The sequence below is a fragment of the Suricata suricatta genome, chromosome 1, assembly GCF_006229205.1.
Source record: "Suricata suricatta isolate VVHF042 chromosome 1, meerkat_22Aug2017_6uvM2_HiC, whole genome shotgun sequence".
Classification (NCBI taxonomy): Eukaryota; Metazoa; Chordata; class Mammalia; order Carnivora; family Herpestidae; genus Suricata; species Suricata suricatta.
This window is the reverse complement of record NC_043700.1, coordinates 91,717,662-91,729,296: the sequence shown is the minus strand read 5'-3', so window position 1 is coordinate 91,729,296 and position 11,635 is coordinate 91,717,662. Positions and strand designations below refer to the sequence as shown.

General features: G+C 39.3%; 1 long non-coding RNA gene and 1 pseudogene across 1 annotated transcript in view; one reads left to right on the top strand and one right to left on the bottom strand.

Annotated features, from left to right (window-relative positions):
- The window catches only part of LOC115272864, a 104,374-nt gene extending 97,871 nt beyond the window's left edge, over positions 1-6,503 (bottom strand). Inside the window, exon 1 of the long non-coding RNA XR_003900577.1 lies at positions 6,470-6,503. This is a non-coding gene — a long non-coding RNA (uncharacterized LOC115272864). The remainder of the gene's footprint in view (positions 1-6,469) is intronic.
- Positions 1,507-1,937, top strand: LOC115272754 (annotated as a pseudogene).
- Positions 6,504-11,635: the final 5,132 nt, after the last annotated feature.

Here is an 11,635-nt window from a genome sequence, read left to right as displayed (position 1 = left end):
TTTTGGGTGTGGAGTTTGGTGAGTTCCTTGTACATTTTCGATACTAGCCCTTTATCTGACATGTCATTTGCAGCTATCTTTTCCCATGCTGTCAGTTTCCTATTAGTTTTCTTGATTGTTTCCTTTGCAGTGCAGAAGCTTTTGATCTTGATGAAGTCCCAAGAGTTCAGTTTTGCTTTCATTTCCCTTGCCTCTGGGGATGTGTCGAGTAGGAAATTGCTGCAGTGGAGGTCAAGGAGGTTGTTTCCTACTTTCTCCTCGAGGGTTTTGATGGTTTCCTGTCTCACATTCAGGTCCTTCAGCCATTTTGAGTTAATTTTTGTGTATGGTATAAGAAAGTGGTCTAGTTTCATTCTTCTGCATGTTGCTGTCCAGTTCTCCCAGCACCACCTGCTAAAAAGGCAGTCTTTTTTCCATCAGATACTCTTTCCTGCTTTGTCAAAAATTAATTGGCCATACATTTGTGGGTCGAGTTCTGGGTTCTCTATTCTATTTCACTGGTCTATGTGTCTGTTTTTGTGCCAATACCATACTGTCTTGATGAGAAAGGTTTTTAATTCACAAGTAACATTATCAGATCTTAGAATGAAGACATATGAACCAATGTAAAAGAAATCAATTAAAGTAGCCTAGTCCAAGTTGATAACAGACTGAACTACATCTGGAGCAGTGAGAATGGAGAAGAGGGAGATTTACATCAATGATGTTAATAAAGAAAAACTAGGGGCACCTAGGTGGCTCAGTTGGCTAAGTGTCCAACTTCTGCTCACTTCATGATCTCACAGTTTGTGAGTTTGAACCCTGCATAAGGTTCTGTGCTGACAGCTCAGAGTCTGGAGCCTGCTTCAGATTCTGTGTCTCCCTCTCTCTCTGCCCCACCTCTGCTTGCAATCTGTCTCTCAAAAATGAACATTAAAAAAAATAATTTAAAAAATAATAAAGGAAAATCAGCTTGTGATCTTTTTAGTACATATGACCTTAGTTCAGACCTGCCTCTCCTCCCCACTATCTAGGTGACCTTATATAATTTACAGAATTCTCAACTCAAATTTCTTCTTGACTTTAAAATAAAAATAATATTTCCTAACTCACAAAATTGTGATGAGAATTCAGTGAGTTATTGAAGTATGTTAAATGCCTATTATAGTGTTAGACCAGCTCTTTTTATAACCATCATTTGTAACTTCTGATATTTATATCAAATCACAAGACTTCTGTGGACATTATAATACCCTTCATAAAATAATATGTGTCAAGATTATAAGGGGGGAAAAACAACACAATCTTTGTGAGGAAGTTTCTCTTTTCCACACCTTTTATTGGAAGTTTCAGGAAAATACTTAATGAAGAAGCTCTATGGGGATATGCCAGATAATTAAATTAATACATGTGATAGGTAAGGAAGGAAGGATAATATTTCTACTATGATCAAAAATTAGAGGCATTAGAGTTCATATCCCAGAGACTTTTGCACCTACTCCCTTTTTGACTCCTTGTTGAGCACAGATGTCGAAGCGAGGACATGGTGGGTCCTCCGGTGCGAAGTTCCGGATTTCCCTGGGACTTCCAGTTGGAGCCATGATCAACTGTGCTGACAATACGGGAACCAGAAATCTGTATATCATCTCTGTGAAGGGAATCAAAGAAGACTGAACAGACTCCCTGCTGCTGGCGTGGGTGACATGGTGATAGCAACGGTGAAGAATGGCAAACCAGAGCTCAGAAAGAAGGTACATCCAGCCATGGTCATTTGACAACGGAAGCCCTATCAGAGAAAAGATGGCGTGTTTCTCTACTTCGAAGATAATGCAGGGGTCATAGTAAACAATAAAGGTGAAATGAAGGGTTCTGCTATCACGGGACCAGTTGCAAAAGAGTGTGCAGATTTGTGGCCCAGGATTGCGTCCAATGCTGGCAGCATCGCATGATTCTTTGGTTTATCCATTTTAAAAAAAGAAGTAAAAATTATTTGCTCCAAAAAAAAAAAAAAAAAGAAGGGGAGAATGTGATTAAAAAAGCAAACATATATTTGGTCTTTGCTCACAGTTCCTTAAACAGAGCTCCTAAAACCTCTGTAATTTCCTGCATGATAGGGATGATAAAAGCATCTATTGCTCTAATATTTGTTCTTTATCCCTGGTTCCTGACACAGAGCTGCTATGTCCCTTGGAATTTCCTGGGTAATAGGAGCATCTTTTCTTCAATTGAGGTCACTCTTGGTGGGCTGCTAGATAGCTTCAGGATGGGTGCGGGTCACCAGAGAGACCAGGGCAAGGTTAGAGCACTGGAACTTTCAGAGCCACTCCTTAACCTCTAGGGAGTGGAGAAAGGGCTGGAGGTTGAGTTCATCACCAAGAGGCAGTGATTTAATCAGCCAATGAAACATCTATAAAAACTCCTAAATGATATGGTTCAGAAAGCTCCTGGGTTACGGAGCACATCAAGGTGCTCCGAGGGTGGCCTGCAAGTTACATGTGGCCCCTGATCTTGCCCTATGCATTTTTATAATAAATCAGTAAGTTAAGTGTTTACTGAGTTTTGTGAGCTATTTAGTAAATTATCTAACCTGGGAGTTGTGGGAACCCCAAATACATAGCTGGGTGGTCATAATTATAGGTGGCAACCAGGGACTTGTGACTGTCATTTGAAGTGAGGCAGTCTTATGAAACTGAGTCCTTGACCTGTGGGGTCTGTGCTAACCATGGTAGTTAGTGTCACTACTGAATTGGCTTGTAGTACAACCAGCTGGTGTCAGAGAATTGGAGAAATGGTTGTTGAGTGGAGAAGAAAGTTACTCATAATTGCTGTCAAGTAAAAAAGGTTTAAATAGACTGGTGCACCTGGGTGGCTCAGTCGGTTATGCATCCGACTTGAGTTCAGGGCATGATCTCATGGTTCGTGGGTTCAAGACCCATGTCAGGCTTTGTGCTAACAGCAGAGCTAGGAGCCTGCTTTGAGTGGTGTCTCTCTCCCTCTGTCTCTCTCTCTCTCTCTCAAAAATAAACAAACATTAAAAAAAATTTTAATGCTATATTCCACAAATATGATTCCTTTCACTTAATTTGTTTTTCAATCTTAACAGCATAAATAAGGAGAAAATGCTGTATACTGACCAGCCCTTGGTCAGCCAGACTTTCAGTATGCTGATGGGGTAAATATCTTCCACAGAGAGAACGAGCGAGCAAGTGAGAGCAAGCACCCAAAAAATACAAATAATTTGCATCATTTTTCCTCACACAAAACTTACACCAGACTGAATAAACCTCGGTATTATTTCCTTTTCTTCCCAATTTGCATTAAACTTATATTCAATGTAGGCTCTGCTGATCAGCAAAGTAATATGGAAAAATTGTACTTAGCTGAAGCATGGTTCCATGCAGTAGAGTTTTTAAGAACAATTCTTTTTATGAAGGAGCTGACAGGAAATCTCCAAAGATGCAACATAATGTTCTGAAGCAAAGAAGAATGAGTTATGTAACCCAGATCCAAACATTTCTCTTAAAATGAAGGTAACAGAAACCCAATGGTATAGAAGGGATTGTGTTGGCCTCAGGGTGAAAATTACTATTAACCTTAACTTTCCTTTTTAACCTTAACTTCCCTTCTCATATTATTATGATATAATTTTTGTGGAGTTTTCTCTACATATAATTTATATTTACAGTATATTGCAGGGGGTTTTCCATTTAATCCTGTACCAATATTATTTACAGAACGGCCTCTTTTTCTTCCAATTTCTTCTCAGAACCCAGCTAGCATCATAAAGTGAAAATTGCACCTTTGTGTACAGGAGGGCCCCTCAGAAAAAGCACACCTTTATTGCATGTCTGACAGATGTGGCATTATATCTGTTCTTTAGGTAATCATGTTTAGTACTGAATTCAGGTAAACATATCTACTTTTCCCCTACTACATAAAGCTTAAAATGGCATAGCCAGAGGCAGTTTATCCTAAGATTCTTCTCAGTCTAAACTGAATTAATTTTCTTTGGCTGAATTAATTCTCTTCCAGTTCCTTTTATCCAGTGCTCTCAGCCTGGGTACCATGGTTCTAAATCCCTAATTACTATAAAATAATTTTCTTTCCTTGAGTTAAGCCTGGCAATTTGGCTCTAACAGATGACCTCTGTAACGTAATTTTTAATACATAAAGCCTCAGTCTGAGAATAATTTTACCTATATTATTCAACCTAATAGGAACCACAACAGCACCTCTACCCTTGCCAGGGAAGTAAAAAGGCAATAATACAACAATTATATAACAATTATATAATAACAATATATAATATTATATAATAACATGCCTAGTATAATTATAACATAATATACATTATGTATATATTATACATATCAGTATGCCTTAGCTTATAATGTTAAAACAAACCATTCCTTCTAGTTATTTCTAAAGTTGTCTATCTTCATATATGCCCAGCAGGTAATGATGGTTCAAGATTCCAACCCCAAAATTATCTCCCTTTTAGAGAAACTGACAAATTTAGATTCTGCTATGTTATGGGAAGGGTGAACTCTGAGATGGGTGGTAAGGGGAGGACATGTTTCCCTTTTCAGTGCCTGCTTCATTATTCAAAAATTTCAAAAACTTTTCATAACCTCTTTGGTTATTTAAATAATCAATTCAAACCTAAAGCCTGGTATCTTCATGTTTTAAAACACAAAAATAACTAAACTGGAAGCTCTTCTTACATCACTACTAAATGCGGCTAGCCATTCATTCATTCTAGACCCATTTCTTCACATGGATTAAGATCAAGGTAGAAATTAAGTTACCTTGGTTAAAAACAGAGAAAAAGACCTCCCAAGTTTAGAAAATACTAACTTCAGGTATATATTCCAGTTACAGCTGAAGAGAATAAAGTTGCAGGTGTCTTAAGTGAAGGAGAGAAAACAGACCCACAGTTTCCAAAAATATAGTAATAATAAGCCTCCCACACATAAAGGGAACTGCCTTCTATATACAGGTGTGAAAAAGCAATTTTCAGAGGAGTAAGTTCCTACAGTTGTGGGGGCATTTTCCATAGTCATGATTTTTTTTTAATGTTTACTTATTTGTGAGCCAGAGCACGTGCAACTGCACATGAGGGAGGCGGGTAGAGAGAGACAGATCCCAAGCAGGCTCTGCGCTAATAGCAGAAAGCCCAAATGAGGGGGCTGACACTCACCAACCAGTGAGCCAAAGTTGGACACGTAACCCAACTGAACCAGGTGCCCATAGTCATTTTTTAATGCTTATTTGAGAGAGAGAGAGAGAGAGCGCGCCAAGTAGAGGGGGAGAGACAGACAGACAGACAGACACAGAATCCAAAGCAGGCTCCAGGTCAGCACAGAGTCCAAAGCAGGGCTGGAACCCACAAACCGGGAGATTATGATCTGAGCTGAAGTTCCGACATTTAACTGACTGAGCCGCCCAGGGGCCCCATAGTCATGATTTTTTAATCCCAACTAAACTAACCTCCCTATCAAGAAGTAATTTGACTTGGCTGGAAGATTACAGATTACAGTTTGTGATGATTATGGACATTTTTTCTGGTAAGATTTCTCACATCAGTTCTCAAATATATTCCCATTATATGGAACTAGCGGTCAGTCTGCCCAATGTTTCCTAATTCCAATTCAATTTATGTATGAGGCACTAATTCATAAATAGAGCAGAATACGTACAGGGCAACAAAGTCTCTGAGTACTTAAAGGTGGCTGCATTATTTAAAAAGCTCCCCAAAATACAGGCATGACTGGAAAAGAGGAAGCCTGATGCCCCCAGGAGAGATATAAAGGAGACAGTTGTGGCAGTAAAAGGGGCCAGGAGAAACATTTGAGAAAAGGGAAGAGGAAGGTGAAGAGTGCAGTCAAGTTATAGCCATTAAATTATTTGAAGAATTGGGAAAACACTCAAAATAAAGCACTAAGTATAAAAATTGGGGCAGGGAATTGTATATACAGTATGACCCCAATTGTGTGATAAAATTGTGTACTTCCTTGAAGAATGTACACCAAATATTGAGGGGTTTTTCCCCTAGATTAAGTTTTTTTTTTTTTTACTTTCTCATTCTACTTTTCTATCTTTTTTAACAGAAACTGTGCTTTGTAAGATTGAAAAAGTACATGCTACACTCGCCTTTAGTGAAAATGTGGCTTCCTTTTCCATTTAATTGATACAACGTGGCGCTCAAGTTCCCACTCTGAGTGCAGTTAGAACGTAAACCTGTCGATCAAGGGTAGTCCTCTTCCTCTGACTGTAAAACACAATTCCAGGGCAGAATAGTAAGGTCCAGGCAGCCTCGGCCTCTTTGGGGTAATGGCAGATTCCTAAAGACTTCTCTTGGCCCCTGCTCTCCAAAATGGAGGCTGCAAAGCTAAGCAACCGGCACCTCGCCCGCTACCTCCAGGCCTCGGTCTCTGTCCTCCAGAACCCACCAAGGTCAAACCGGGCTCGCCGGGCATCTGAACCCCACCTGGGAGCCCACGGAGCGACGGGTGACCGCCAGGACGTCGTCTATCCAGTCTGCCTTGCCTGCAGCGGTCCCGCCGCGCCAAGACTAGGCCGGTGCACTGCGCACCTCGGCCGCGCAGCTCCCAGCCGACTCTCTTGAGGCGCGGAGGAGGCTCGGGCATGCGCAACGCCACCCCGGTGCCTGAGCCCGGAGACGTGCAGCCTGCGCGGCAGTCACTGCCTTTGAGGCGCAATGAGGCACTTAACTGGTTCCCTGGGCTACCCTCAGGTTTCCTGGGACTGAGAGCCAAGCTTCTCCTCTTTTTATCACCGCTCCCACGGTGGACTAAACTCCGACACGCCTCTCTGACCATTCGCTTCCTCGGCCCCCGCCTGATTTGTTTTCTTGCCCTGACTTAGACTTCCCTTCCATCCATCTTCTTCTTCCCAAGGCAGCAATTCTCCCTTAACCAACGATAATGGTGAAATGGCTGCAGGGAAACATTAATTTCAGGGGGGTTGAAAAAACAAGAGTTTAATATGTACAAGATTCTTCATCACATATTTTCTACTTCTATAATCGTTTCCCCTTGATATTTTTAAAGTGTAATTATGGGAGTCCTGGGGTCATTCTGAAGGTCACAGCCAGCCAGATAATTCTGTTACTGCTAGCAAGGTAACCTCTCTGGAAGTATGTTCCATTTTGAACTCCGAAAGAACAGGTTTCCCATCCTGCTTAGGCCAGGAGAGCGTGATGAGACCTGGATGCACCCTGTAAGTGTATGAAGGGTTTAGCCTGCCTGAAGGACTGGTATTCAATAATGTTAGCTGTGATTACCATGCTGCGGACAGGAAGCAGAAAGATTTGATCAGAGTGCCACTGCAGGGAAAGAACTGATAAGGTGCTGAGCCCCAAATCTATAAAGTCCTACAAAAAGCTAAACTGGCCACTAATTTCACTGCCAGTTTCTCCTGCGCTCCTAATCCAGGAAACAAAGAGAGCACAACACACCCTCACTGTTGATCTCACTTTCCATAAAGGAAACTATAATACTGACATTGGGGGGAAGACTACAATACTGATTCTGTGTCTTCTTCTCTTTCTGCCCCTCCCCCGTTCACACTCTGTCTCTGTGTCTCTCAAAAATAAATAAATGTTAAAAAAAAAAAAAAGAAGAAAAACTTAAAACGTTCTGCTTGATAGTGAAGGGGATAAACCATATACAATGTGATTTGAACCCAAGGTAAGGTAACATACCATATGACAAGGTTTGTCTATTTTTAGGAAATGTCCTTATAGGGCATCAGGTGGCCCAGTGGGGTAAGCATCAGACTATTTCTGCCTGGTAATGGTCTCATAATTGGTGACTGCTATCACTGTCAGCGCAGAGGCTGCTTGGGATTCTCTCTCTCTCTCTCTCTCTCTCTCAATAAATAAATAAACATTTTTAAAAGAAAATGCCACTCTAGAAATGAGAAAATAAATATATATACAATTGGAGTACAGTCCTGCAGCCTGTTTGATTATTGACAGAAAGAAAGAGAGAGGGAAGAAGGGAAAGCATTAAAGAATCTTGCCAACACAAATTCTGAACTGAGATTAGGGGAATGTGGAGGGGATGGAGCAAGTGAACTGTTCTGGAAGGTGCGTTTGGTTAGGAAACATGGAAATCCGTTTGGACAGATAACTTTTGATCTCTTATCTTCCAGGTAGAAGCAGTAACAGAAAGAGTTTATCTTTTTATTGTTTAAATATACTTTGAAATATTTATATTTTAAATATACTACTAAGAGTCTTTTTTATCATATGCATTTATTGTAAAAAAGAAAGAACCCAGCATCTGATTGTTGAAGACTATATAAAACCATTCTTTATTCAAACCATGTCCCTTAAATAATGCCAGGACAAACTCAAACTTAATGATGTATAGATTTTTTTTTCCTAAACAACCTACTACACGATAAACATACAATAGAAAAAATTTGGTAAATCATTTGCAACTTTATCAAATTAAAACCAGCAACAACCATTTATTTCAAATGTTCTTGGGTTTTTATGTTATGTGAATGGAAACCATGGTTCAAATTGTTAACAAAGATGCTACTTGATGCCCTACTCAATAGAAAGTCCTTCAAGAAGGTTACTTTGAAGGACAAAGCGATGCTGTTAACCAATTTTGTAAATTTAATCCCAGACTTTGTAATCAAGTGGAAAAATCAAGTGGAAGAAGAGCTTTCTTTTCAGCCCAGCATTTTAAAGAAGTAAAAATGAGGATGCCATTGAAGCTATTTAAGATAAATTCTAAAGTACCTACTTAAGGCCCAGGTCAGTTTATGGGGGGAAATTTTATATAATGGCTAACATGCTTTAAAAGCACTACAATATAAATTCGTATTTCATAAATACTGGTTTATGCCATGTGGTGACTCAAGTTAACACTCACAGCTACAACTGTAACATAAAATATTTCCAGAGGGGAAAAACAATGAGAAGTCTGAAGACCAGAATACTGTCGTACACTAAAAGAAAGGTAGATCAAAACATACCATTTTCATATTTTAAAAGCTTCTAAAACTTGGATTTTCCTATAACCAAAAAAGGTAATCTCCTGATCAGCTCATATGCAGTCTTGTATCAGTTTCTGTGTACCTCTCACACTCTTCATATTTGATTTCACTCTTTTGGATGCCAGCAAAAACCTTCACTAAAATCAAAAACAGTGCAGAATTTCTTTTCCAAACAGCACAACTTGAAAACTTGAAGGGTCACAGTGCCCTCTAGTGACCCATCGATAAGACCAACTTCTACTTCAATCTCAGAGAACAAAAAGTTTGAGTCTTACACATTTTTAGGGAGTTTTTTTCCACACATATTTATAAATGTCAATTTCTACTTCTGATGGGGGAAGGTATAAGTTACAATCAATTACCCATACAGCACACTGGAGAATGACTCCTTTTCTTGTCCAGTGCTCCCACAGTTACATTGTATCTGGAGGGGGAAAAAGGCTTAATTCCAATCAATCCTACACAACAAGATACTGTACACTAATACATACAAATGTAAAATTTGTAATTCAGACTTGTGATAAGGACAGGTTTGTGGAGCTGCAGAGCTATATTCCAGTCCCAAATGAGACCAGTGCTAAGGAACTTGATCCCACTGGAACCTCACTTTTCTTCTTCTGTAAATGAAAAAGGTTCGCAATATTGGTGAGGATGCAGGGAAGTAGACTAAACATTTCTAGTGGGAGCACTGATTCTACAGCCTTTCTGAAGGGGAAAAATGGCAATAACTAACAATTTTGTACAGTGGCAATAACTCTCAAAAACCAGGAGCTTCTGAATATACACGGCCTTATTGCCACAATAATGGCCAATATTGAACTCATATTCAGTCTCATACACTGTCTGAAGTGCTCTAAGTACATTTTCTCATTCAGTCCTCACAAAAATTCTATAAGGTTGTACTAATACTTAACCCCATTTTACATATCAGGGAACCAAAACACTAAAATTTGCCCGTTTATAAAATCACTAGTTGGATAAAAACCCAGGCTGTATGGTTCAGAGTCTATGCTCTTACATTATACTTCTAGGACTTCGTCTTCTGAGAAATTCTCCTCAGAAAATTGTCAAGGATGTACACAAAGAATTTTCAGTCAGGGTGTTAATCTCAGCATCATTTGTAATAGGAAAAAAAAAGGAAAATAACCTAACTGACCAAAAATAGGACATTTATTGAAATGATTATGTTAAAGACAAGCCTTTGACTCTGTGTTCTTTTTTCTTTTTTTTATGTTTGTTTATTTTTGAGAGAGTGAGAGCAGGGGAAGGACAGAGAGAGTGAGAGGGACACACAAAATCGAAAGCAGGCTCCAGGCTCTGAGCTGTCAGCACAGAGCTCCACATGGGGCTCAGGCTTACAGACCATGAGTTCATGACCTGAGCCAAAGTTGGATGCCCAATCTACTGAGCCACCAAGGTGCCCCAAACTCTGTGATTTGAAGAACCAATGACAAAAAATGTTCCCAAACATATTAAGTAAAAGTAGCAGGTTAGAGACATACACATATACATTCATATATGTATGGTGTGTTCCCATTTTTTAATGAAATATATATTTAATAGAAAGGAAGGAAAATTGCCAATGCATAAATAATAATTATGTTGTAAGTATAGCATAACACATGGAGAAGATGAATCACTATGTTGCACATCTGACACTAATGTAAATTGTCAAAGACACTCAAATTTTAAAATTATAATGTGTAGAGAGTAAGTGGTGAGAATGGTGGTAACGATTTTTATTTTCTTTTTTTATGTCCATTTTCCAAATTTTCTATAATTATTTCTAAAAATATTTTATATTTTTAAGAAATTAAGGGTTTTTTTTTTTTACTTTTGCAAAATTTTATTTTAAAATTGGAAAGTTTTGGGTGCCTGGGTGGCTCCACACTCTGTGGAGCCTGCTTGAGATTCTCTCTCTCTCCCTCTGCCCTTCTCCCCTGCTTTCATGCTCTCTCTCTCTCAAAAAGAAAAAAGTTGGAAAATTTTGATTTTTAAGCTTTTGCTTTTGACCACACTTTTCCATTTTCGCACTTGCTATTTTATTTTAATTCCAGTATAGTTAACATACAATGCTATGTTAGTTTCAGGTGTTCAATACAGTGATTCAACAATTCCATACATCACCCAGTGCCAACTGCAACAAGTGCACTCCTGGGGTGCATGTGTGGCTCAGTCAGTAGAGCATGCAACTCTTCGTCTCAGGATTATGAGTTCAAGCCCACATTGGGTGTGGAGCCTTCAAAAAAAAAAAAGTGCACTCCTTAATCCCCATCACCTAGTTCCCCCGACAGAAAAATGCAAATCAAAACTACAAAGAGCTATCACCTCACACCTGTCAGAATGGCTAAAATTAACAACACAGGAAACAACTGGTGTTGGCAAGCATATGGAGAAAAAGGAAAACCCTCTTGTACTGTTGGTGGGAATGCAGTGCAGCCACTGCAGAAAATAGTATGGAGATTCCTGAAAAATTTCTTATTCTACAATCCAATAATCACACTTCTGGGTATTTACCCAAAAAATACAGAAACACTAGGTCAGAGGGATACATGCACCCCTATGTTTATAGCAGCATTATTTACAATAGCCAAATAATGGAAGCAACCAAAGTATCCAC